Genomic DNA, 26,122 nt, shown 5'->3' with positions numbered 1-26,122 from the left:
GTGGAGTGTTCTGTATATGTATGTGAAGTCAAGTTGGTTGATTGTGGCATTTAGATCTTCCATGTCTTTACTGAGCTTCTTTCTGAATGTTCTGTTCGTCACCAAAGTGGTATGTTGAAGTCACCTAATGTTGCTGTGGAGCTGTCTATCTCACTTTACAATGCTGTTAGAGTTTGTTTTATGTATCTTGAAGCCCTGTCATTGGGTGTGTGAATATTTAATATGGTGATATCCTCCTGGTATATTCTCTGTTTAATCATTATATAGTGTCCTTCCTTATCCTTTTCGGTGAATTTAACTTTAAAGTCTATTTTGTCAGAAATTAATATTGCCACTCTTGCTCTTTTTGATTCTTTTTTCCTTGATATATATTTTTTCCATCCCTTGAGTTTCAGTTTGTTTGTGTCTTTAAGGAGTGTCTCTTGTAGGCAGTATATAGATGGATTGTGTTTTTTAATCCATTCTTTCACTCTCTGTCTCTATGTGTGCATTTAGTCCACTTACAGTCAGTGTAATTCTGGTAGTTATGAGTTTTGTGCTGTCATTTTGATATCTTTTTTTGTATGTTGTCGAGTTTCTTTTTTCTGCTTAATTTTTTGTACTGAGTAGTTTTTCTTTGTATATGGTCTTTTCCTCTTATTCATTGTTGATTTTTTTTTTCTGAGTTGTTACCTTTTTCTTGTATTTTATTTTGATGTGTAGGATTGTTAGTCTCCTTTTTGGTTACCTTAATATTTGCCATTATTTTTCTAAGTTTAAATCTAACTTTTATTTCTCTCTACCCCTTGACTATCTCTCTATATGAAAGACCTATGACTACATTTTTCAGTCCCTCTTTATTATTTTAGTATTGTCGTCCTTTACGTAATAACATCACTGTTTCCCTGTTCTGAGCATTTTTTATCTTGATTTATTTTTGTGATTTCCCTACCTGGGTTGATATCTGGTTGCTCTGTCCTGCATTCTAGTCTTGGGTTGATATCTGATATTGTTGATTTTCTAACCAGAAAACCCTCTTTAGTATTTCTTGTAGGTTTTTTTTTTTTTTTTTTTTTTTTTACAAATTCCCTAATCTTCTGTTTATCTGGAAATGTCCTAATTTCACCTTCATATTTGAGAGACAGTTTTGCTGTGTATATGATTCTTGGCTGGCAATTCTTTTCCTTCTTCACTTTATATAACTCATCTCATTGCCTTCTTCCCTGCATGGTTTCTCTCGAGTAGTCTGAGCTTATTCTTATTGAGTCTCTTTTGTAGGCGACTTTTTGTTTATTCCTAGCTGCTCTTAAAATTCTCTCTTTGTCTTTGGTTTTGGCAAGTTTGTTTATAATATGTCTGGGTGACTTTCTTTTGAGATCTACCTTATGTGGGGTTCAATGAGCATTTTGAATAGATATCTGCTGCTCATCTTTCACGGTACCAAGGAAATTTTCTGCCAACAAATCTTCAACAATTCTCTCTGTTTTTTCTGTTAACCCTCCCTAATCTGATACTTCAATCACTCTTAGGTTATTTCTCTTGATAGAGTCCCGCATGATTCTTAGGATTTCTTCATGTTTTTTAAAATAATTTTATCTGATTTTTCTTCAAATATATTGGTGCCACGTTATTTATCTTCAATCTCACCATTCTGCTTTCCATTTCCTCAATACTGTTCCTCTGTCCACTGAGTTGTCTAATTCTGTAATTTTATTGTCAATCTTCTGAATTCCTGATTGCTTTCTTTCTATGGATTGTTGCAGCCTATTAAATTTTTCTTTATGTTCTTGAGTAGCCTTTTTAATTTCTTCATCTCATTTATCTGTGTTCTTTGGCTTGTTCTGCATTTTTCCTGATCTCCCTGATCTCTTGAAAGTTCTGTATATTAACCTTTTGTATTCTACGTCTGGTAATTCCAGGAAGACACCTTCATGTGGAAGATTCCTTGATTCTTCGTTTTGAGAGATTGTTGAAGTGATCATGGTCTGCTTCTTTATGTGATTTGATATTGACTGCTGTCTCTGAGCCATCTATAAGTTATTTTATTTTATAATTTTACTTTTGCCTACTGTATCCTAGGTTTTTGCTGTTTTGTTTTGATATGCCCAAATAGGCTGCTTGAGTAGGTGAGCTTGATCATTTGCAACTTTCAAGATTTAACGTCCTGTCACCAGATGGCTAGAGCAACCAGGTATATGAGCCTAGGAGTCCATTCACTTTTCTTGTATAGATTCAGCTCAGGTGTCTAGATAGTTGGTCATCAATTGTAGGTCATCAAGTCCTATAGTCTTAGATGGGGAGGGGTGATTGTTGGAGACACAAGTATCTGGTTGCAGCAGGGGGTCACACTCTGAACAAAGGCAGGGGGCTGACAACCATCTCCCAAGTGTCTGTGAGGAAAGTGCACCCGTTTTCTATCGTGCACAGGTAGCTGGGTTCTGCATTTATACCACAGGCACCCTATGCTTTTGGTTGTAAGGACTGGGAGGCACCTGTTATGCTTGGACCCCTGTCTTGGGTGTCTAGATGATGTGGGTGGAGCCACCACTCCTCAGGCCACCAATGTAGGTAGGTGAGGACCCTGTTTAATAGGCAGAGCAGTGTCAAACATCAAAAACACACCTCTCCACTGCAAGGTAAAACAGTTGAAGTTGGATACCCAGCACATACACCATTGCAGTAACAAGGGCCTAATCTCCCGAGATGGGCCTACACAGGTCCATGCAGGGGTGAAAGGTATTTAAAGTCCGTGGACCATTTGTGCCTGGAAAGGAGCTTCTTCTGTCCTGAGCTCCCCAGCTTAGTGGAGCTGGCAGATTATCTTTTCCACCAGTTGTTAATTTATTCCTTCTCCAAGGCCAGGAGAATGGCTCAGGCTGCACAACAACACCTATCTCAGGTGCAGGGAAATCTACAGCTACTGAAGCTGTCTTGGGGGCTAAGCGCACAGTAAAACGAATGCAAGTACTTAGCTTTTGCCAACAACACTGTTCTTCTCTGGTTCCGGAGTTGTGAGTAGACTGTGTGACTTGCTGTCTCCCCCTGAGGAAACTGCATCCTGAATGCTACTGCCAGCCCTGCCACTGTCCCTCCAGGGGATTGTGTCCAAGGGGTGCCATTTCTCACCAAGTCAGGTCCAGCAACTGCTCCCCACTCCTGAACCCTGTCTCCCTCCCCCTGCCACTCAGTCTGATTTCCTAACTTTGCCTTTGATGTTCAGGGCCCTTATCTTGTCATGTATAAAATTGTTCCACTTGTTTTTTCAGGTCTTTGTTTTTTTTTTTTGGTTTTTGTTGTAAGAGGGATCACTGGAAGTGTCTGACTACTCCGCAATCTTGACTCTGCCTCTCTCTATCTTCTTTTGATGCTTTCTGTGTCATTTAATATTTTCCCTGTAGAATCCTTCAATATTGCAACACAAGGCTTGAATTTTTTCTTCAGTTCTTTCAGTTTGAGAAATGCCGAGCATGTGCTTCCCTTTTGGTTTTCTAACTCCAGGTCTTTACACATTTCATGACAATATTTTACTTTGTCTTCTTGAGGTGCCCTTTGAAATCTTCTATTCATCTCTTTTACTTCATTATTTTCTTTTTGCTTTAGCTACTCTACATTCAAGAGCAAATTCGGAGTTTTTTCTGACATCCATTTTGGTCTTCTTTTTTTCTTTCCTGGCTTTTTAATGACCTCTTGCTTTCTTTTTTTTCCAACAGATATACATATATATTTTATTTTATATCTTTATTGTCATACTTTAGATGAAGGTTTACAGAACAAACTAGGTTCCCGTTAAACAATTAGTACACATATTGTTTTGTAACACTAATTACCAACCCCACAATATGTCAACACTCTGCCCTTCTGGACCCTGGGTTCCCTATGACCAGCTTTTCTGTCCCCTCCTGCCTTCTAGCCCTTGCCCCTGGGCTTTTGTGCCCCTTTAGTTTTGCTTTATGGGTCTGTCTAATCTTTGTCTGAAGGGTGAACTTCATGAGTGACTTCATTACTGAGCTAATAGTGTGTCCGGGGGACATACTCAGCATCTCTCCAGTCTCTGTCAGGTGAGTAATCTGGTCTTTTTTGAGAGTTAGAATTTTGTTCCACATTTTTCTCCAGCTCTCAGACCCTCTATTGTGATCCCTGTCAGAGCAATGACCTCTTACTTTCCTCATGTATGATGTCCTTGATGTCATTCCACAACTCATCTGGCCTTCAAGCATTAGCCTTCGATTCATCAAATCTATTCTTGAGATAGTCTCTAAAGTCAGGTGAGATATAATCAAGGTTGTACTTTGGCTCTCGTAGACTTGCATATGAGAAATTGATGGTCTGTTCCACAGTCAGCCCCTGGTCTTGTTCTGACTGATGATATTGAGCTTTTCCATTGTCTCTTTCCACAGATGTAGACATTTGATTCCTGTATATTCCATCTGGTGAAGCCCATGCGTATACTCACCATTTAAGTTGTTGAAAAAAGGTATTCGCAATGAAGAAGTCATTGGTCTTGCAAAATTCTATCATGCTGTCTCAAAGGCCAGATTTTCCAACTACTGTTCCTTCTTGTTTCCAACTTTCACATTGCAATCATCAGTAATTATCAATGCACCTTGATTGCATGTCTGATCAATTTCAGACTGCAGAAGTTAGTAAAAATCTTCAGTTTCTTCATCTTTGGCATTAGCAGTTGGTGCATAAATTTGAATAATAGTCATATTAACTGCTTGTCATGGATTGAAATGTGTCCCTAAAAAATATCTGTCAACTTGGCTAGGCCATGATTCCCAGTATTGTATGATTGTCTACCATTTAGTCATCTAATGTGATTTCCCTATGTAGCGTAAATCCTATCACAATGATGTGATGAGATGGATTAGTCGCAGTTATATTGATGAGATCTATAAGATTAGATAGTGTCTTAAGGTAATACCTTTTGAGATATAAAAGAGACAAGCAAGCAGAGAGATATGGTGACCTCATAACACCAAGAAAGCATCCCCAGTAGCAGAGCATGTCCTTTGGACCCAGGGTCCCTGCACCTGAGAAGCCCCTTGACCAGGGGAAGATTGATGATGGAGACCTTCCCACAGAGCTGACAGAGAAAGTTTCCCCTGGAGCTGACACCCTGAATTTTGAATTCTAGCCTACTAGACTGTGAGAAAATTAATTTCTCTTTGTTAAAGCCACCCACTTGTGGCATTTCTGTTACAGCACCACTATATGACTAAGACACTGGTCTTCCTTGTAGACATATGGATATTATCCTATCACTGACAGCATTGTACTTCAGGATAGATCTTGAAATGTTGTTTTTGATGATAAACTTAATGCCATTTCTCTTCGATTTGGCATAGTAGTCCATATGATTGTCCGATTCAAAATGGCGAATATCAGTCCATTTCAGCTCACTAATGCCTAAGATATTGATGTTTATGTGTTCCATTTCATTTTTTAATGATTTCTAATTTTCTTAGATTCATACTTCATACATTCTATGTTTCTATTATTAATGGATGTTTGCAGCCGTTTCTTCTCATTTTGAGTCATGCCACATCAGCAAATGAAGGTCTCGAAAGCTTGATTCCATGCATGTCATTGAGGAGTGTGTGCAGTTTTGTTCTTATGTAACTTGTATCTTTTAAAATAAATCTTGTAAAGCTTTTGTTTAATTAAATGGTTTTGAAAATTCATCTAAAATCAATGCTAAGCTTTCTGTTACAATTGATCAATTGCATTTAATTTCTATTAGGTTTTCCGTTTAGACTATTGTATAACCTTCAATAATAATTTTTTATATCAATTCACAACCATTATAATTTCTTTCTCTTTCTTTTTTGGGGGGGTGTAAATCTGAAATATGAATATGAATAGAAGTGTTAAGAGCAGATATTATTTTCTCGTTTCTTCTGTTAAATAAGTTTTTTTTATTAACTTTTATTCAGCTTCAAGTGAACGTTTACAAATCAAGTCAGTCTGTCACGTGTAAGTTTATACACATCTTACTCCTTACTCCCACTTGCTCTCCCCCTAATGAGTCAGCCCTTCCAGTCTCTCCTTTCGTGACAATTTTGCCAGCTTCCAACTCTCTCTATCCTCCCATCTCCCCTCCAGACAGGAGATGCCAACACAGTCTCAAGTGTCTACCTGATATAATTAGCTCACTCTTCCTCAGCATCTCTCTCCTACCCACTGTCCAGTCCCTTTCATGTCTGATGAGTTGTCTTCGGGAATGGTTCCTGTCCTGTACCAATAAAAGGTTTGGGGACCATGACCGCCGGAATTCCTCTAGTCACAGTCAGACCATTAAGTGTGGTCTGTTTATGAGAATTTGGGGTCTGCATGCCACTGATGTCCTGCTCCCTCAGGGATTCTCTATTGTCCTCCCTGTCAGTGCAGTTATTGATTGTGGCCAGGCACCAACTAGTTCTTCTGGTCTCAGGATAATGTAGGTCTCTGGTTCATGTGGCCCTTTCTGTCTCTTGGGCTCTTAGTTGTCATGTGACCTTGGTGTTCTTCATTCTCCTTTGCTCCAGGTGGGCTGAGACCAATTCATGCATTTTAGATGGTCACTTGTTAGCATTTAAGACCCCAGACGCCACATTTCAAAGTGGGATGCAGAATGTTTTCATAACAGAATTATTTTGCCAATTGACTTAGAAGTCCCCTTAGAGCATGGTTCCCAAACCCTGGACCTTGCTCCGCTGACCTTTGAAGCATTCATTTTATCCCGGAAACTTCTTTGCTTTTGGTCCAGTCCAATTGGGCTGCCCTTCCATGTATTGAGTGTTGTCCTTCCCTTCACCTAAAGCAGTTCTTATCTACTAATTAATCAGTAAGAAACCCTCTCCATCCCTCCCTCCCTCCCCCAGTCGTAACCACAAAAGTATGTGTTCTTCTCAGTTTTTACTATTTCTCAAGATCTTATAATAGTGGTCTTATACAATATTTGTTCTTTTGCCTCTGACTAATTTCGCTCAGCATAATGCCTTCCAGGTTCCTCCATGTTATGAAATGTTTCACAGATTCGTCACTGTTCTTTATCAATGCGTAGTATTCCATCGTGTGAATATAGCACAGTTTATTTACCCATTCATCCGTTGATGGACACCTTGGTTGCTTCCAGCCTTTTGCTATTGTAAACAGAGCTGCAATAAACATGGGTGTGCATATATCTGTTTGTGTGAAGGCTCTTGTTTCTCTAGGGTATATTCCGAGGAGTGGGATTTCTGGGTTGTATGGTAGTTCTATTTCTAACTGTTTAAGATAACGCCAGATAGATTTCCAAAGTGGTTGTACCATTTGACATTCCCACCAGCAGTGTATAAGAGTTCCAGTCTCTCCGCAGCCTCTCCAACATTTATTATTTTGTGTTTTTTGGATTAATGCCAGCCTTATTGGAGTGAGATGGAATCTCATCATAGTTTTAATTTGCATTTCTCTAATGGCTAATGATCGAGAACATTTTCTCATGTGTCTGTTAGCTGCCTGAATATCTTCTTTAGTGAACTGTGTGTTCATTTCCTTTGCCCACTTCTTGATTGGGTTGTTTGTCTTTTTGTGGTTGAGTTTTGACAGAATCATATAGATTTTAGAGATCAGGCGCTGGTCGGAGATGTCATAGCTGAAAATTCTTTCCCAGTCTGTAGGTGGTCTTTTTACTCTTTTGGTGAAGTGTTTAGATGAGCATAGGTGTTTGATTTTTAGGAGCTCCCAGTTATCGGGTTTCTCTTCGTCATTTTTGGTAATGTTTTGTATTCTGTTTATGCCTTGTATTAGGGTTCCTAGGGTTGTCCCTATTTTTTCTTCCATGATCTTTATCGTTTTAGTCTTTATGTTTAGGTCTTTGATTCACTTGGAGTTAGTTTTTGTGCTTGGTGTGAGCTATGGGTCCTGTTTCATTTTTTCGCAAATGGATATCCAATTATGCCAGCACAATTTGTTAAAAAGACTATCTTTTCCCCAATTAACTGATACTGGGCCTTTGTCAAATATCAGGTGCTCACATGTTGTTGGATTTATATCTGGGTTCTCAATTCTGTTCCCCTGGTCTATGTGCCTGTTGTACCAATACCAGGCTGTTTTGACTAATGTCGCTGTATAATAGGTTCTGAAATCAGGTACAGTGAGGCCTCCCACTTTCTTCTTCTTTTTCAGTAATGCTTTGCTTATCCGAGGCTTCTTTCCCTTCCATATGAAGTTGGTGATTTCTCTATCACATTAAAAAATGACATTGGAATTTGGATCGGAAGTGCATTGTATGTATAGATGGTTTTTGGTAAAGTAGACATTTTTGCTATGTTAAGTCTTCCTATCCATGAGCAAGGTATGTTTTTTTACTTAAGTAGGTCCTTTTGAATTTCTTGTAGTAGAGCTTTGTAGTTTTCTTTGTATAGGTCTTTTACATCCTTGGTAAGATTTATTCCTAAGTATTTTATCTTCTTGGGGGCTACTGTGAATGGTATTGATTTGGTGATTTCCTCTTCGATGTTCTTTTTGTTGATGTAGAGGAATCCAAGTGATTTTTGTATGTTTATCTTATAACCTGAGACTCTGCCAAACTCTTCTATTAGTTTCAGTACTTTTCTGGAGGATTCCTTAGGGTTTTCTGTGTATAAGATCATGTCATCTGCAAATAGAGATAATTTTACTTTCTCCTTGCCAATCTGGATGTCCTTTATTTCTTTGTCTAACCTAATTGCCCTGGCTAGGACTTCTAGCACGATGTTGAATAAGAGTGGTGATAAAGGGCATCCTTGTCTGGTTCCCGTTCTCAAGGGAAATGTTTTCAGGCTCTCTCCATTTAGACTGATGTTGGCTGTTGGCTTTGCATAGATGCCCTTTATTATGCTGAGGAATTTTCCTTCAGTTCCTACTTTGGTGAGAGTTTTTATCATGAATGGGTGTTGGACTTTGTCAAATGCCTTTTCTGCATCAATTGATAAGATCATGTGGTTTTTGTCTTTTGTTTTATTTATGTGATGGATTACATTAATGGCTTTTCTGTTATTAAACCAGCCTTGCATAAAAAAAAAAAACCTGGTATAAATCCCACTTGATCGTGGTGAATTATTTTTTTGATATGTTGTTGAATTCTATTGGCTAGAATTTTGTTGAGGATTTTTGCATCTATGTTCATGAGGGATATAGGTCTGTAATTTTCTTTTTTTGTAATGTCTTTACCTGGTTTTCGTATCAGGGAGATGGTGGCTTCAGAGAATGAGTTGGGTAGTATTCCGTCATTTTCTATGCTTTGAAATACCTTTAGTAGTAGTGGTGTTAACTCTTCTCTGAAAGTTTGGTAGAACTCTGCAGTGAAGCCGTCCGGGCCAGGGCTTTTTGTTTTGGGGAGTTTTTTGATTACCGTTTAAATCTCTTTTTTTTTTTTTTATTGAAGTTTTTTGATTACCGTTTCAATCTCTTTTTTTGTTATGGGTCTATTTAGTTGTTCTACTTCTGAATGTGTTAATTTAGGTAGGTAGTGTTTTTCCAGGAATTCATCCATTTCTTCTAGGTTTGCAAATTTCTTAGAGTACAATTTTTCGTAATAATCTGATATGATTCTTTTAATTTCAGTTGCTTCTGTTGTGATGTGATCCTTCTCGTTTCTTATTCGGGTTATTTGTTTCCTTTCCTGTATTTCTTTAGTCAGTCTAGCCAATGGTTTATCAATTTTGTTAATTTTTTCAAAGAACCAGCTTTTGGCTTTGTTAATTCTTTCAATTGTTTTTCTGTTCTCTAATTCATTTAGTTCAGCTCTAATTTTTATTATTTGTTTTCTTCTGGTGCTTGATGGATTCTTTTGTTGCTCACTTTCTATTTGTTCAAGCTGTAGGGACAGTTCTCTGATTTTGGCTCTTTCTTCTTTTTGTATGTGAGCATTTCTTGATATAAATTGGCCTCTGAGCACTGCTTTTGCTGTGTCCCAGAGGTTTTGATACGAAGTATTTTCATTCTCATTGCATTCTATGAATTTCCTTATTCCCTCCTTGATGTCTTCTATAACCCAGTCTTTTTTCAGGAGGGTATTGTTCATTTTCCAAGTATTTGATTTCTTTTCCCTAGTTTTTCTGTTATTGATTTCTAGTTTTATTGCCTTGTGGTCTGAGAAGATGCTTTGTAATATTTCGATGTTTTGGACTCTGCAAACGTTTGTTTTATGACCTAATATGTGGTCTATTCTAGAGAATGTTCCATGTGCGCCAGAAAAAAAAGTATACTTTGCAGCAGTTGGGTGGAGAGTTCTGTATAAGTCAATGAGGTCAAGTTGGTTGATTGTTGTAATTAGGTGTTCCGTGTCTCTATTGAGCTTCTTACTGGATGTCCTGTCCTTCTCCGAAAGTGGTGTGTTGAAGTCTCCTACTATAATTGTGGAGGTGTCTATCTCACTTTCCAGTTCTGTTAAAATTTGATCTATGTATCTTGCATCCCTGTCATTGGGTACATAAATATTTAATATGGTTATGTCTTCCTGGTCAATTGTCCCTTTTATCATTATGTAGTGTCCTTCTTTATCCTTTGTGGTGAATTTAAGTCTAAAGTCTATTTTGTCAGAAATTAATATTGCTACTCCTCTTCTTTTTTGCTTGTTGTTTGCTTGATATAATTTTTTCCATCCTTTGAGTTTTAGTTTGTTTGTGTCTCTAAGTCTAAGGTGTGTCTCTTGTAGGCAGCATATAGATGGATCATGTTTCTTTATCCAGTCCGTGACTCTCTGTCTCTGTTTTGGTACATTTAGTCCATTTACATTCAGCGTAATTATAGATAAATAAGTGTTTAGTGTTGTCATTTTGATGCCTTTTTATGTGTGTTGTTGACAATTTCATTCTTCCACATACTTTTTTGTGCTGAGACATTTTTCTTAGTAAATCGTGAGATCCTCATTTTCATAGTGTTTGACTTTATGTTTGTTGAGTCGTTACTTTTTTCTTGGCTTTTATCTTGAGTTATGGAGTTGCTATACCTCTTTGTGGTTACCTTAATATTTACCCCTATTTTTCTAAGTAAAAACATAACTTGTAATGTTCTATATCGCCTTGTATCACTCTCCATATGGCAGTTCTATGCCACCTGTATTTAGTCCCTCTTTTTGATGATTGTGATCTTTTACATTTTGACTTCAGTGATTCCCTGTTATGAGTATTTTTTTTTAATTAATCTTAATTTGTTTTTGTGATTTCCCTATTTGAGTTGATATCAGGATGTTCTGTTTTGTGACCTCGTGTTGTGCTGGTATCTGATATTATTGGTTTTCTGACCAGACAATATCCTTTAGTATTTCTTGTAGCTTTGGTTTGGTTTTTGCAAATTCTCTAAACTTGTGTTTATCTGTAAATATCTTAATTTCGCCTTCATATTTCAGAGAGAGTTTGGCTGGATATATGATCCTTGGCTGGCAGTTTTTCTCCTTCAGTGCTCTGTATATGTTGTCCCATTCCCTTCTTGCCTGCATGGTTTCTGCTGAGTAGTCTGAACTTATTCTTATCGATTCTCCCTTGAAGGTGACCTTTCTTTTCTCCCTGGCTGCTTTTAAAATTTTCTGTTTATGTTTGGTTTTGGCGAGTTTGATGATAATATGTCTTGGTGTTTTCCTTTTTGGATCAATCTTAAATGGGGTTCGATGAGCATCTTGGATAGATATCCTTTCGTCTTTCATGATGTCAGGGAAGTTTTCTGTCAGGAGATCTTCAACTATTTTCTCTGTGTTTTCTGCCCTCCCTCCCTGTTCTGGGACTCCAATCACACACAAGTTATCCTTCTTGATAGAGTCCCACATGATTCTTAGGGTTTCTTCATTTTTTTAAATTCTTTTACCTGTTTTTTGTTTTTTTTTTTTCAGCTATGTTGGTGTTAATTCCCTGGTCCTCCAGATGTCCCAGTCTGCATTCTAATTGCTCGAGTCTGCTCCTCTGACTTCCTATTGCGTTGTCTAATTCTGTAATTTTATTCTTAATCTTTTGGCTTTCTACATGCTATCTCTCTAAGGATTCTTGCAACTTGTTAATTTTTCCACTATGTTCTTGAATAAATGTCTTTCTTTACTCTCTGATTCTTTTTAAGATTTTTTATTGTATTCATGTACTGAAGTTTCACTACATTATATCTTGATTCAGATTTATTTTTACTTTGCCCTCTTGGGATATCTTTGCCTTCCCTAATCTAAGGATTGATATGTTTCATTGTTTTTAGTCACTAGTTCCCCAAATGTTTTTTCCTATATTTTTGAAGGGATAGAATTCCTCCACGTTTTGTGAATATATGTACATCATATTTACAATCACGTTTTTAAAATGGTTTTGCCCACGAGGTAGCTAATATTTTCCTAAATTAAAGAAGTGGGGAAAACAGCACAATACAGAAATAATGAATGCCACATCAGATCAGTTATTTGATGCCATGTCTTATGACTGCCAATGGAACATATTGTTTTTTATCCATGTCTTGCCTGTTTATGTGCTAGTATCCTGTTCTGTGAACTCATTTCAAGGGCTGTGTGCCTGACCCGGAAGCAGCTTTAAGCATTTTCCCCAGGTCTAAATAGAAGAGGATATTTTTTCTTCTGTAAAAATAAATCCAAATAGGTTTTTTTTGTCCCTTTTATTTTTATTTTATCCATTGAAAGAAAAATAAATATTTATTTGTAGTTTATTTACAAAACTTTTAACCTGTCTTTATTTTTAATTTTCCCCCATAATTTTGTGATATGGGCACTAGCATTTATTACATTATACACAAAAAGAAAGGACAAGGAGAAAAAAATCTGATGATAGTTTCAGAGAAGAAACAAAAGTGGGAGAAACAAGCCTTAAATCTGGACCATGACCATACATGGGAGGTAAAACTTTTATTCACCACCTTCACTGGGTGACACCTAAAATATTTCAGGATTCGTGTCAGGATTAAATTGTAGTTTATACTTCACACAACCTCTTAAGGTTGATATCACCACTGACATTTTATAGATGATAAAATTGATATGAGGAGATTTTAAGTAGTTTTCCCTAAATGTCCAGCTACATTATGTATATATATAAAACCTTTTAAAATACATACCCTGTAAACCAAACCCATTACCATAGAGTTGATTCCAACTCACAGCTACCCTATATTATCTCTCAACTATTTGGAACTGGTGAATCTAAAGGGTGGTACACTTTTTAATGACATAGAACAGAAAGAGAGAGAGAAAGGAAAGAAGTAAAGGAAGGGAGGGAGGGAGGAAGAGAAAGAGAGAGGGAGGAAGGAAGGAAGGTAGGAAGAAAGAAATGAAAGTTATTAAAATAGAAATTCTCTGTATATAGTACAGGATCAACAATATATATAAAAGAATTTTTATTCCCAGATGAAATTGTTTTAGTGTTAAAAATTTATTCATTTTAACAAATTCTTGTGTTTATATTTCGTCATATGTCCTGGCTCTAACACATTCTCATTCAACAGTGAGTTATTCTAAAACAACCCAAATCTAATGAATGATAGAAGGAGAATGCGTATATTTAGTTAAGAGTCTTAACTAAATATACGCATTCTTCTCTTTAAGTATAACTTCTCCGTAGAACAGCCTTTCTTTCAATGATGTCACACATTTATTATGACGTTTCAGGGGAATGAGGTCATTTCTAAGTTCCAAAGGAACAAATTCATTGGAATTCAATAAATGTGGAATTAAAGAAAAATAACTTCTTAAAAAATGAACTACCATAAACAGTGCCACTTTACAATGGAGACTTTGTCTTCCACAGCAGTGTCCCCAAAAGGTGGTGGGTCTCTGGGGAAGAAGAAAGAAACCATGGGGTCTGCAGAGGTGGAGGATATGGTGATGGAGAGGCCTCCAGGGGTCCCTATGACCAAAGCTTTGGGCTCCCAGGTGAGGATAAGGACCCTGAAAGCTCTACTAAATCTACTCTCTATTCTCAGAGGTCTCTATCCAAGAGGAAAATGCCCAGGAGTCAACAATATCCCAAGCAAAAAGCCCAAGTTCCAGGTCCAGGAAGATTCCAAAAACCATCAGAGAGCTCTTTTCCTTCATCTTCCACCAAGCAAACCTCTCACTCCTCCAGCTACGGGGCTGCCCCAGGAAAGCGATGGGTCAGGTGCGCATATTTCACCAAGGTGCGCACAGTCAAGGGGGTGGCGGTCGCCTGGCAGACCAAAACCTCCTTTGCCCCGGTGGGCAAGATGCCCCAGGTCTTTGAGGCCAAGCTCTCTGAGGAGACCACGATCAGCTCTGCCCCCACACTGGCCAACACTCAGTCCCTGGTCAGTACCCTGGAGCCCTGGCAGGAGGGGACCCAGACCTGTACTCCGGACACCACCGACCAAGGGGAGGAGCATGGGGAGAGCCCCCGCGCAGCCACCCCGGAGTGGCTGGTGACCCGTGAGCACGGCTTCCGCTGCGTGGCCTCCTGCCGCGTGTTCGAGTCCCGGGAGGCCCTGGTTGCGCATGCGGCGCGTGGTGTGACTCAGGGCTTCAGCTACCGGGTCTTCTTTGAAGAGCTCCTGGAGAGGTGGCTGCCACTCTCAGTCCAGCGCAGGCCCCAACGCTGCCACCAGCTGGCCAGACGTTACCTGATGGCCTCCAAGAAGAGGGAGGTGAGGGAGAAGAGAGCGGTCTGCAGGCACCTGGAGGAGCAGCTGGAGAAGCAGAGAGAAGAACTAAAGAGGCTGAGGCACCAGCTGGACAGGCTGCAGAGGCAGGCCAGGCTGCAGAAGGCACAGCACCAAGGCCAGAGGGGGAAGCACCTAAAGACCTGCTAGCACCCTGGGACTAGGAGGAGCAGGGCCTTTGGGCTGGAAACGTGGGCCCTTCAGGAGAGACCTCCATTCAGGTTCGTTTAACCCAGCTTCCCTGGAAGATCCTAGCCTCCTTCCCGTGTGCCCACCAGCCTTCAACCCCAAGGGCACAAAGAGCTCCAGCCCTAAGGGGGATCTGGATGGAAGAAGCCCCAGATAGCTGAACACAGACACCAGGTCCCCTCAGAGGCTCCCCTGGCCCAGGAGAGGACAGGACAGGCCTCATCTTGATGGTGAGGTCTTGGGACCCTAAGGATGAGCACAGCGTAAGTAGGGAAAGGGAAATGGGATTTCAGTGGGACTTGGGAGGCTAAGGGGGACCCTGTTGAGGTGTTATGGTGAAGGGGGTATCACTGAGTTCTTTGGAGGAGAAGGAATCAGAGAGATGGCAGGGTGTCACGAAACCTGCCTGCAGGTGAGCAGTGGGCATAAAGCCCTAAACCAAGGACTCTGGGTCCCTTCCCAGTAGCATACAAGCAGAGAAATAGGTAGGGCTTGGCAGAAGGAGAGGAGGGCCCGGTGAAGGAAAATGAATTCACCCCAGCCATGTCTTCTGGTCTCCTAGGGTGAATTTGGGGTTCTGATAAGGATGCATTGTTGTTGCCTCATTAGGGGAATGTAAGTGGGAGGTGGTGTAGAAAAATCCCCCTGGGTGTTAACCATTTCTGGATAAGAGTTGATCCAGCGCTTGCAGGGTATTTCTTGTAGAGTATGTCCTCGGGTAAGGGGCAGAGCTTTGGAACTTTTTCTTCTCCTTTAAATAAAGCTGTACATTCCGGTTCTTGACACGTCAATAAATCTTGTTAATTTTTTTTTCCCCCCTGTGGTCAAATCTGACCTGTCCCGAGGTCAAAGAACTGGAAGAAAAAGGCCGTCTGAGATGAAAGAAGCAAAACAGAGGAGAGGCTTCTGAACCTGGGGAGAACAGCGAGAACACAGGTGACCAGAGGTATGGATGGGAAGAGGGAAATTCAGGCCCAGACTCAACAGTGGACAAAAAAGACCAAGTCTCAGTCACAACATCAAATCCCAGGTGTGGGGAAGCCCTGCACATGACAGGGATGCATCCATCTCTCTGGGCGATGAGACCACAGAGGGCAGAGGAAAGGAGGGCAGGGCCTCTAGGATGGGCACCTCCATCCACAGTCTGTCCTGTGTGTATGCCTCAGAGTGACAGAGACAGCTCCTGTGAGGGAGAGGGTCACAGGCAGAGAAGAGCCATGGTGTTCAGGCCAGGTAAATGCTGCAGTCTCCTAAGGATCCAAAACGAAAAATCAGAGATTCTCAGAGGTATCAGGGTGAGAGGGGCTGGCATTCCCAGGGTGGGGAGAGGCTGGCTGGGGAGGTGCTGCTTTCTGAAGTCTTTTCATCAACATCTTAATTCTTAAAAGCTACCTTCCCAGTTGATGTCCTCTATGATCTAGGCTCAGACCTGAAAAGGGCCTCCAATGCACAAAGGCGGGTTATACGGTGGGTCAAGGCAGGGAGGAGGTGGTACCAGCACATCCAGGAAAGAGAATTTTCTGGAGCATCATGAGTTACCTAGTGAATCGCACATGGTGTCCAGCCTTCTATATTTAGCTGTAGACATGTGCTTGCAAACGTGTTTGAGGGGTAACTCTACTGACTTCCCAAAATTATTTTTGGTCATTTCCAGTTATAGAGACCAGAAGAGCTCACTGGTTCCAAGAACAAGAAATCCAGTGGATCTGATTATTACTGTCTGTGGTGTGCTCTCCTTCCAGTGATTAAAATCTTTTGTCTGTCATTATAGAAAATTTTCACCTATTTAAAATATCTAACGAAACACATTAAAATATACATGTATCTATGATGTTTATCAATTTCCGAAGTTCAGAAATTGTTTTTTATTACATTTGCAAGATTACAGATTTGTATGACAAAAAAGTTACATCAGGGTCCCACCCTCATATGTAATTTGGTCCTGCTCCCACAAGGTATCCAATGTTAATAGACACATGTGTATCCTTCCCTACATTTCTCTGCAGGGACACATATACACAGTCACAGGTACACAAGTACATCTGCTGGGGTGTTTGCTTTTATGGAAACTTGGTCTCACTGTTCCCACATTGCTCTCACCCCTTCTTTCACTTGACATTCTACCTTGATTCTCTGTAAGTCATTAGATATGGCACTGACAACTATATTTTTGGGTCTTTAACTTACATGAAAAATTTAAATAGATGATATCAACTCAGTACACTTTATCTGGACTTATACATGTTGTTGTTAGAAGCTATCAAGTCAATTCTGACCCACAGTGACCCTAGGCACCGCAGAACAAAACTCGGCCCGGTCATTGCAATCCTAATAATAAAAGTTGCTATATTTGAGCACACTGTTGCAGCCACTGTATCAATCTCATTGAAGGTCTTCCTCTCTTTCCCTGGACCTCTGCTTTACCAAGCATGATGTCCTTTTCCAGGGACTGGTCCTTCTTGATAACATGTCCAAAGCCATCCTTACTTCTAAGGAATATTCTGGCCTTCTCTGTACAAGACAGATTTATTCATCCATATATAACACCACTAAAATGGAAACATTATCATCCATGCTTTTTAAGTCCATTCTTCCTGCATGTTCTAGCTCTCCTCCCCCTGTTCCTTCCCACAAGTGAATCCAAGGTAATTCGGGTTAACAATGTGGTAAGTAGTCTCTCTTATCCTTGCTTAAACAAGCACACACAGACTTGCATGTATCCTCATCTTCTCATTTATACACACACGTAAACATCAACAGGTATTCAAGCATATTCAAACAATTGATATTGTTTAACCCAGATGTGCTCATTTTATATACACTTCTCTGCACCTTGATTGTTTCAGTAATACTTCCATAATACTTCATAGAGATTTCTCCCACTCAACTACTACAACTCTTTTTCATTCTAATGACTCCCTGTTTTATTGAGGATGTAGCTTTACCATAAGTTATCTATCATTCCACCATCAATGGACAAAGTTTCCTCATATTAATAATAACTATCCTTTCTATACTATAGGATTTGTTTCTGTGGAATAGACCACAGAGTGAGATTTCCAATTCGAAGAATATTAAAAGTACAGAGCCACGGCCATGTCTTTCCCCTAAAAAAAAATTCCCCTAGAGGCTGCCATAATGCACCTCTCCAGCCACGTCTCAGGGCATCCTTCTCCCCACAGCCCAGCCAGCCATAGGTGGTGCTGATTTTCAAATTGTGCCAGTTTCACTGGCAGTGTGATATTTTCTTAACTTGGACTATGTTTACTGGGCATGTGGATTTACTCTGAATGAACTGTTTGAATTCATTGCTCATTGTTCAAGTGATTAACTTTTATCCTTCTGTGTAAAATGGAAATTGCTATTAAGCCTTGTCATCTCCATTTCACATGATTTTTCAAATCTATGATTTGTGTATCACATTTTTGCAAGCTTTGTCCCCCAGAACGATCACTTGAGTCAGCACCATTTATTAAATAAATATAATTTTCTTGAAATATGACCTTTGTAAGTTATTGTGACTTCTTAACAGATTTTCTGTTTCATTGGTCGACTTGTCAGTTTCTATGCTATATAATATCAATTTGTTCTGTTACCCGAAGAGGTAGACACCTGTTACTATCCTGCTTTTTCATGTTTTACTTTGGTAAAACCGCCCTCGTTTTGCAGCGATTAAGTGCCCAACTGCTAATCCAAAGAAAGTTTGGCAGGTGGAACCCACCAGGTGGCTCCGAGGGAGAAAGACCTGGTGTTCTGCTCCCATAATGATTACAACCTAGAAAACCCTATGGGGCAGTCAGATGGGATCGCTTTGAGTCAAAAATCGCCTCCAAGTCTTGCAACAACAGGAATATTCTTTGTTATCTATTCTTTTATCTACTGTACTATTTGTAGCATATGATTACTGTATACAGTTCAAAAACAACTATCTTAATATTCCGGCTAGAAATGCATTCCACTTATATATTAGTTTTAGGGACCTCCATTTAATTGACAAGACGTTCCATTTGAAAATATGGCATATTTTTGCATATATTCAGGTTTCATTTTATGTACTTTAATACATTGTTTTCCCTCATAGAGGTCCTTTGCTGCTCTGGTTAAAACAATGTTTTGCTAAATATTTTACAGTTTTGGACACAGTGTGATACAGTCAAGTAGTAGGGGAAAGAGAAGGGTCTGCCCTTCCCACCCTTGACAATTTTAGACCCTTATTCTATACTGGAGAGAAACCATTGATTTTGATGCATTTGTCTTTTATGCAGGTATGTAATTATATCATCATTATTTTAAATATCTTTTAATACTTGTACTAGTTATTTAAATTTTCTAGTTCATTCCTTCACCTAAAAACTATGTTGAGTGATACCAAAATTTTTGTCTAGTTCCAAATTTATCGGAATGGGTTTAATATTTTTCCATTTATCTCACACCTGATAAGTTTGGGGATATTTTGTTATGCACCAATAGATAACTAATACTCTGAGCTACTGACCTTTATGGTAATCTACACACAACTTGTTTCTGACAGTTAAGTACTTCCACCTGGCCTCTGTTCAGCTGGGATACCATGATTTACATTGCTACTAGGCTGCCCAGCCTCCACTAAAACCTGAGCCTATAGCGAATTGTTCTTGTTAGCTGTCATCAAGTCCTTTCTGACTCATGACAACCCCATGTGGGCATAGTAGAAGTGTTCAATAGGGTTTTCAAGGCTGTGATCCTTTAAAAGAACATCGTCAGGACTGTCTTCTGAGGTGCTTTTGAGTAGGTTCAAACCACCAAACTTTCAGCTAGTATAGAACACTTAACTGTTTGCGGCGTCCAGGGACCCCCTGCAAAGGTACATATTGGTAAGCTCCATGTTGCTGGTGCTCCCCTCAGCTCTACATTCCTTGTTCTTTTAATGAAATGGGTGTCCTTCAGGACCTCCAAGAAATGGTCTTATAGAAGACTAACTCAGACATGCCCACATATTGGAGGCTTTTATTCCCTCTTCCAACACCTGACACAGTAGGTCTGGTATTTCGATTTCATAGAATGTGGGCCGCTGCCTTTTCCAAACTTCCAAAAGCAATCCCACAGCATATTAAACCCATTTCCAGAACCCTTGCTATGGCAATAAATCCTTGTCAACAAACAAAGTCTACATAAGAATTAGAGTGTTTCCTTGAATGGACAACATTTTACATGCCTCCATAAAGAAAATGCCTCAAGGGCAAAGTTTAAGAGTAAACCAAGGCATTTCCCATCACTCCTTACCTGAGAGGCTCTTCGTGAGGATTTCCTGACACACATGGCAAAGGACGTAGTAGACACTGCCTTCTTTTTTACCTGTTCCCTCCTAAACAAACAGAAACCTTTGCTAAGATGTCAGGTGTCAATTCCCAACTCCTCTTCTTATCCTGTATGTAAGTTCTGTAATGAGACCAGGACCCAGGCAGTATTTCCCATCTTTCAAAGTTTCGAGGTCCAGTGAAATCCTGTTACAAGTCACTAGATCAGCCCAGGAGCTGGAAGACTGAAATTCCTGGTCCTCTGACAAGTGGGAAGGGCAGGGTGGGATTGGGCAGAGCCTCCTTGACCATCACTTGCCCCAACAGGATCTGGAGGCTGCTTCATGTTATAAGTCAAAGGCCCTTCCAGCCCAGTCGCATAAGAGCAGGGAAAGGCTTTTTCCATTGAAAGAAAAGATGGGCTCAGGAGCAGCAGGTTTGAGGCCATTCAGCTTCGGTCAGCTTTGCGGCTTCAGGACATCCTGGCCGCTGGTCACCTTCACAGCTGCGCCTTTATACCTTTTCACCTCTCTCTCCCTCCCATTTTTCTCCCAGTACCATGGGCTGTGGCTTCTGCTAGTTTCAAAGATTTCAGTGTTTCTGTAGCTCCTCGCCCCGCTCAGAGGAAGCAGGTTTGCAGGGTGTGAGGGACAAAGCCATAGTGCTGCTTAGGTGTCCTTCAACAGAAACCCTCCTGAGGTGACAAGCTGTCCTGACTGATCCTGAGACCAAGACAGAGAGAAACTCAGTGAAAGGGTCATTGGCTTCTGCAAGTGTTCGCGCTCTCAAGGTCATGTCCTGGGGTCATGCCCAATTGCAGAAAAAATGAACTGGCTCTGAACCAGTACACAGGCCCCGGAAGCCTCAGGAGGATTCTGTCTTAGTCTAACCCAGCACTGGGGAAATCCTCATGGGGTGGGAGCAGTGATATTCCTGGGATCTTTATTCTAAATTTTCAGAGCAGTTGATACAGTCTTGAGGTAGGAAAAGAGAAAGCTTGGGACCACAGGAGGGTGGCAAAAGAAGGAGCCGCTTATCACTCACTCCCTCTGGGGTCTTGTTCAGGTTTTTTTTTTTTAATGCAACTTGGGCTCCAGGCAGGCACTTATTGCTAAAGTTGTATTTCTCTGTTTTAATTTATGATATCTAAGTCAAATCTGGAGTCTGGAGCTCATTTTGATAATTCGTCTTTAGTCTGTGCAGACAAGAGTCCGCTCACACCCATAATAAGAGCAGAGGAAATAAATTCCTCTTGCTCCTCAAACTAAGAGTACCACACTTGGGGAGCTCTCCTAGGGCAGCGCAGGCGGTGAGTCCAGTCTGGGGCCCTGGGAGGGGGATGGGGTGGGTGCCAGGCAGTGTGGCTTCTGTGGCTTCACCTTCTCCTCCGGGAAGTGCATCTAGAAGGCCTCCACATTCGGATCCTGACGCTAAGCACAAGTTCCCACCCTTCTGTGTCCACTGTCTGGACCCAAGTCCTCATATGCCTCCTCTGCCCTCCTATCCCATCATATGTGCTGTGATCAGGCTCAAGTGTGTACCCTGGATCTCGCCCTCTATGGCCTCAGGCTTCCCGTAGTTCTGTTGGGACCTGCCAGCCTGCTGGGTCTGAGGTCCAGGTGGGGCTGGGTGGGCTGGGACTGTCACAAAAGGCTCCTGAAGCCAGCTCTTTCCTGCTCCCCGCCAGCTTGTGGTAGGGCTGCCCGGGACCTCATGCCTCCCCCGGGTGCCCCTCTCTGAGCACCCTGCCGCCCCCTCCCCTAGCTCTTGAGGCACCTTCTCTTGATGCACAGATGCAACTGGGCACCTCACCGCACTGAACCCGGAGTCGGTTCTCAGCTAGATTATAGACCTGAACCTGAAATGCACAACCTTAAAACCACTAGAACCAATAACTCGTTGTTGTCTAATCCATTCCGACTCATAGGGACCATAAAGGGCAGAGTAGAACTGCCCTATAGGGTTTCCAAGGAGCGCCCGGTGGACTTGAACTGCCAACCTTTTAGTTAGCAGCTGTAGCTTTTAACCACTACTCCACCAGGTTTCTTAAAACTGCTAGATAGGTGTGAAGTGAAAAAAGAAAAAAAAAGTAAATAAAAAAATTAAAAAAAAAAAAATTACAGAATACGTAAAAGAAAAAAATAACAAAACAAAAAAAAACTACAAAAAAATCACATAATATGAGACTGTAACCTCACATTATGGACTCAAGGAGGCTGGGTTGTATCTTTCTTTGTAAATAAGTCTTAGATAAGGGAATTGGTACCAGGAGTAGATACACACTCTCACTTCAGGAAAATGGAAAATCTGGGATTAATTGACCTGGATCAGGTGGAAAACTGTGATAACCACATAATATTTAAAGATGGATGAAATCCTAAAAGCCTAAAACATGCAGTGGAAATTTTTCTAAGTAAAGTAGCATCAGAAGAGGCCTTATAATCACTACACAAAATGGGTCAGTAGTTCAAGATCTCCCTACAAAGATGGAATCAACTCAATGGCCAACTGGTTTTGGGTTTGGTAGATCACTTTTAGGCAGGTTCCAGCAAACATGCAAAAAACAGATCATTTCAACCTTGTACACAGTCAATAAAGAAGAGAAAGCTATGAGATGCTCCCCAACTTGTTCCCTAAGGCGACTTTAATATTGATACCAAATTAGAAAAGGAAGGTATAAGAAGAGTTACAGGACAAGCACGCTAAGCAACTGAGATGCAAAAATCTACATAAAATGCTGGCAAAGAAATCCAGCAAGGTATAAAGCACGTAACATGCGAGCATCAAGGGGGTTTATTGTCAGCATACAAGCTTGAGTGAACGTTAAAGATTTAATAATTTAATTCACCACATGTGTAGGTTAAGGAAGAAAAGACATAGGTTCACCTCAAGAGACGGTGAAAAAGCAGTGATAAAATCCAAACACACTGAGACATAAGAACTCTGAGCAAACATGGAACAGAAAAGGAGTTCCTGAATATGGTAAACTACAACTCGCATGATAATTCCTGGTGAAATGTGTGACATTCTCTTTAAAATTAACTAGAAATAAAATAAGGATGCTTTCTCTCATTATTTCTATTAAATATTTAACACTGGAGTACAAAAAGAAAAACATATAACTCTTATTATTCATAGATTATAGGAATGTCTCCACAGAAAAATTTAAAAACCATAGAAAATATTAGAATTAATATTAGTTAATCATAAATTTTTTTTTTATATAAATACAAAGTAAAAAATAAAGTGAATGTCTATGCAGCAGCATCAAGGCAACTGTGTCATAGCTCTCAGTGAAAGCAGAGGACACTGACAGGGAAACAGCAGGATCCAGGTGGGCTAGACCATGGAGGGGAGAGCACTATTTTACACTGGGCTGGATTCATAAGCACAGGTGTGTGTGTTAGTTACCTAGTGCTGCCGTAGGAAAAAAAAATAACACAGTTGGGTGGCTTTAGAGAATAGAAATTTATTCTCTCACAGTTCAGGAGGCTACCTGCCTGAATTCAGGGCATGGCTCATGTCTACTCCAGCTTCTAGCAGCTTCCAGCCACCCTTTGTGTTCCTGGTCTTGTAGATGCATCTGCTCCGTTGTCTGTCTTCCTCTCCTACTGAGTGTGTCTGTGTCTATTCTGCTCTTTGTATAACTCCGAAGGGACTAGGTTTAGGACCCAGCCTACACTGGTATGGCCTCGTCAATATAATTTTAAAATCCCCTATATCCAAATCAGGTCACATTTACTGGTGCAGTGGTTAGGATTTCAACATACCTTTTGGGGTTACACAATTCAGTCCATAATAGTGCCCTCACCAGATACTCTGGACTGAGAATACTAGCATGAGCAGTTGAGAGTGGTTCTATTTTTTTTTCTGCATTAGTTGTTTGTAACTTGTCTCAATGGTCACTCATATGAACTTTGGAGCAACTTTTATGAAGACCCTGACCAACCTTTTGTACCCATGTCCATTGTGTGGAAAAACACACAGACTCCCATCACTGAAGCCTTGGGAAATTCATTGATAAGTGTGGGGAATGGAGTTGGGACCAGAATTGTTTCGTGGCCTTGATAACATGGCATAGCTGTTAGATACCCACATGGAGATGTCAGGTAATAATACTAACAGCTAACACTTACTGAGTACATGCACTGGTGCCAGGATTCTTGTAAGGGCTTCTCCTTTCCTAAGATATTTGTTCTGCATGATACCCCTATGCGGAATGTATCATTATAACGCACATTTTATACATGAAGAGGCCGATACAGAGATTTAAGCTGATATTTGAGTATAAGTCTGGACCCAGGAGGAGTTGAAATGGCTGGAGGTGTGAATCTCACATCCTCATCTACAGACCGATGGCTGTGGACTCACTGAGGCATCTCAGAGAGAGGGTGTCAACACAGAGAGAGGACTAAACACCGAGCCCTAGGGCACCCTGACGCCTACAAGCTGGCCAGGTGAACCACAGCCAACAAAGCTCTCTGAAGGCCAGTGTGGTTCCTGGAAGGTGGTCTGTCCTTTCTCTAGGCCGAATTTCCCCACTGCCCCTCCCACCTGCACTGGCTTGTCCCCTTCCTAATGGCAGGGACAGTGTGTAACTTTCACCACTGCCCAAGATCCCAAGGTTACAAGAACATTGGTATGGAAAGCAGAATGATGGAGTCAGGAAGCCTGGTGGTCACATGCAACCAGTTGGAAACAGAAAAGAGCAAATAAAGACGGGGAGAAGACCGTGAGCCAGAGGAGTGGGAGAAATGAATATTTCCTGAGTGCTAAGTAAGGCTGGGCGTCTGCTAGTGGCATGTAGTTCCTCATTTAAACTTCAGAGGGACACAATGGGTGGAATAGACATTGCTATCCACTTTCATCATGCAAACATTTTATTATCTTTGATTTTGACAGTAACTTCTTACAAAAACAAATGAGAAAATAGAAAAGAGTATAATAAAACAATAAAAAAAAGAAAACATCTCATCAGTTCAGTACTATCATTTTGCCTCAGCAGCTACACATTTTTGTTGTTGATGTAAATATAACACACAACCTTTGCCAAGTGAACGAGTTGTACAGGTGTACACACTATTGACAGGAATTACATTAATCGGCTGTGCAACCCTACCCTTAATCTGTGTGATTTTTCCATAATTGTAAACAGAAACTCAGTTTCCATATGCAACAAAAAAAAAAATATGCAATAACACCCCTTTATTCCCTCCCTCCTGTCCCTGGGAACCCCTATGAACTTTCATCTCTATACATTTGCCTGTTTTTGTAAAAGGCATGCTTTTTAATTTGAAAGTTCATGACAAGCTACAAGGGTGAATTCATGTAGAAGCAGAAGTTATTTGCAATACATACATCCTACTACAAACTTGGTTCTAAAATATGCAAAGGATGACTCATAAAGAAAAAAAAGAATTCAATAGAAAGACAAGTAAATACTTGAACGCTCTCTAAAAGATTTCTGTATGGCCAACATGCATATGGAAAGGGACTACATCAGTTATCAGAGGAATTCGGATAAAAGCTCACAATGTGATCCTAATCCTGCACACCAGAATGGCTAAAATAAAATTTAAAAAAAAATGGAAATACCAACTATTTGGTAGAACATGGAGCAACTGGAATTCTAATCTACTGCTAGTGAAAGTGCAATTTGGTACGACCACTTTAAAAATGCTTTGGCCATATCTACTAAAGCTGTGAACATCCATATATTCTATGACCCAGCAATTCTACTTCTAGATACATACCCAATAGAAATGGGTACATATGTTCACCAAAACACATAAGTCTAACCATCTGCTAAGGAATGAACACCCTCCTTCTGAATGCCTAACTTTTGTTTTTAATTGTTCTTTAGATGAAGGTTTACAGAGCAAAGTAGCTTCTCATTAAACAGTTAGGACATATATTGTTTTATGACATTGGTTACCAACTCTAAGACATGTCAACACTCTCTCTTCTTGACCTTGGGTCCCCTATTACCAGCTTTCCTGTCCTCTCCTGCCTTCTAGTCCTTGTTCCTGGGCTGGTATGCCCCTGGAGTCTCGTTTTCTTTTATGGGCCTGTCTAATCTT

The 26,122-nt window shown here is 40.4% G+C and overlaps 1 long non-coding RNA gene across 4 annotated transcripts in view; it reads right to left on the bottom strand.

Annotated features, from left to right (window-relative positions):
- LOC126058128 (uncharacterized) overlaps nucleotides 1-26,122 on the bottom strand; it is a 263,603-nt gene that overhangs the window by 87,252 nt on the left and 150,229 nt on the right. For all 4 annotated transcript variants that reach the window (XR_007513104.1, XR_007513103.1, XR_007513105.1 and 1 more), the window contains exon 3: nucleotides 20,029-20,110. This is a non-coding gene — a long non-coding RNA (uncharacterized LOC126058128). The remainder of the gene's footprint in view (nucleotides 1-20,028; nucleotides 20,111-26,122) is intronic.

The sequence above is a fragment of the Elephas maximus genome, chromosome 14 (genome assembly GCF_024166365.1).
Source record: "Elephas maximus indicus isolate mEleMax1 chromosome 14, mEleMax1 primary haplotype, whole genome shotgun sequence".
NCBI classification, from domain to species: Eukaryota; Metazoa; Chordata; class Mammalia; order Proboscidea; family Elephantidae; genus Elephas; species Elephas maximus.
The sequence above is the reverse complement of the archived record's forward strand: the minus strand, read 5'-3'. Positions and strand labels throughout refer to the sequence as shown.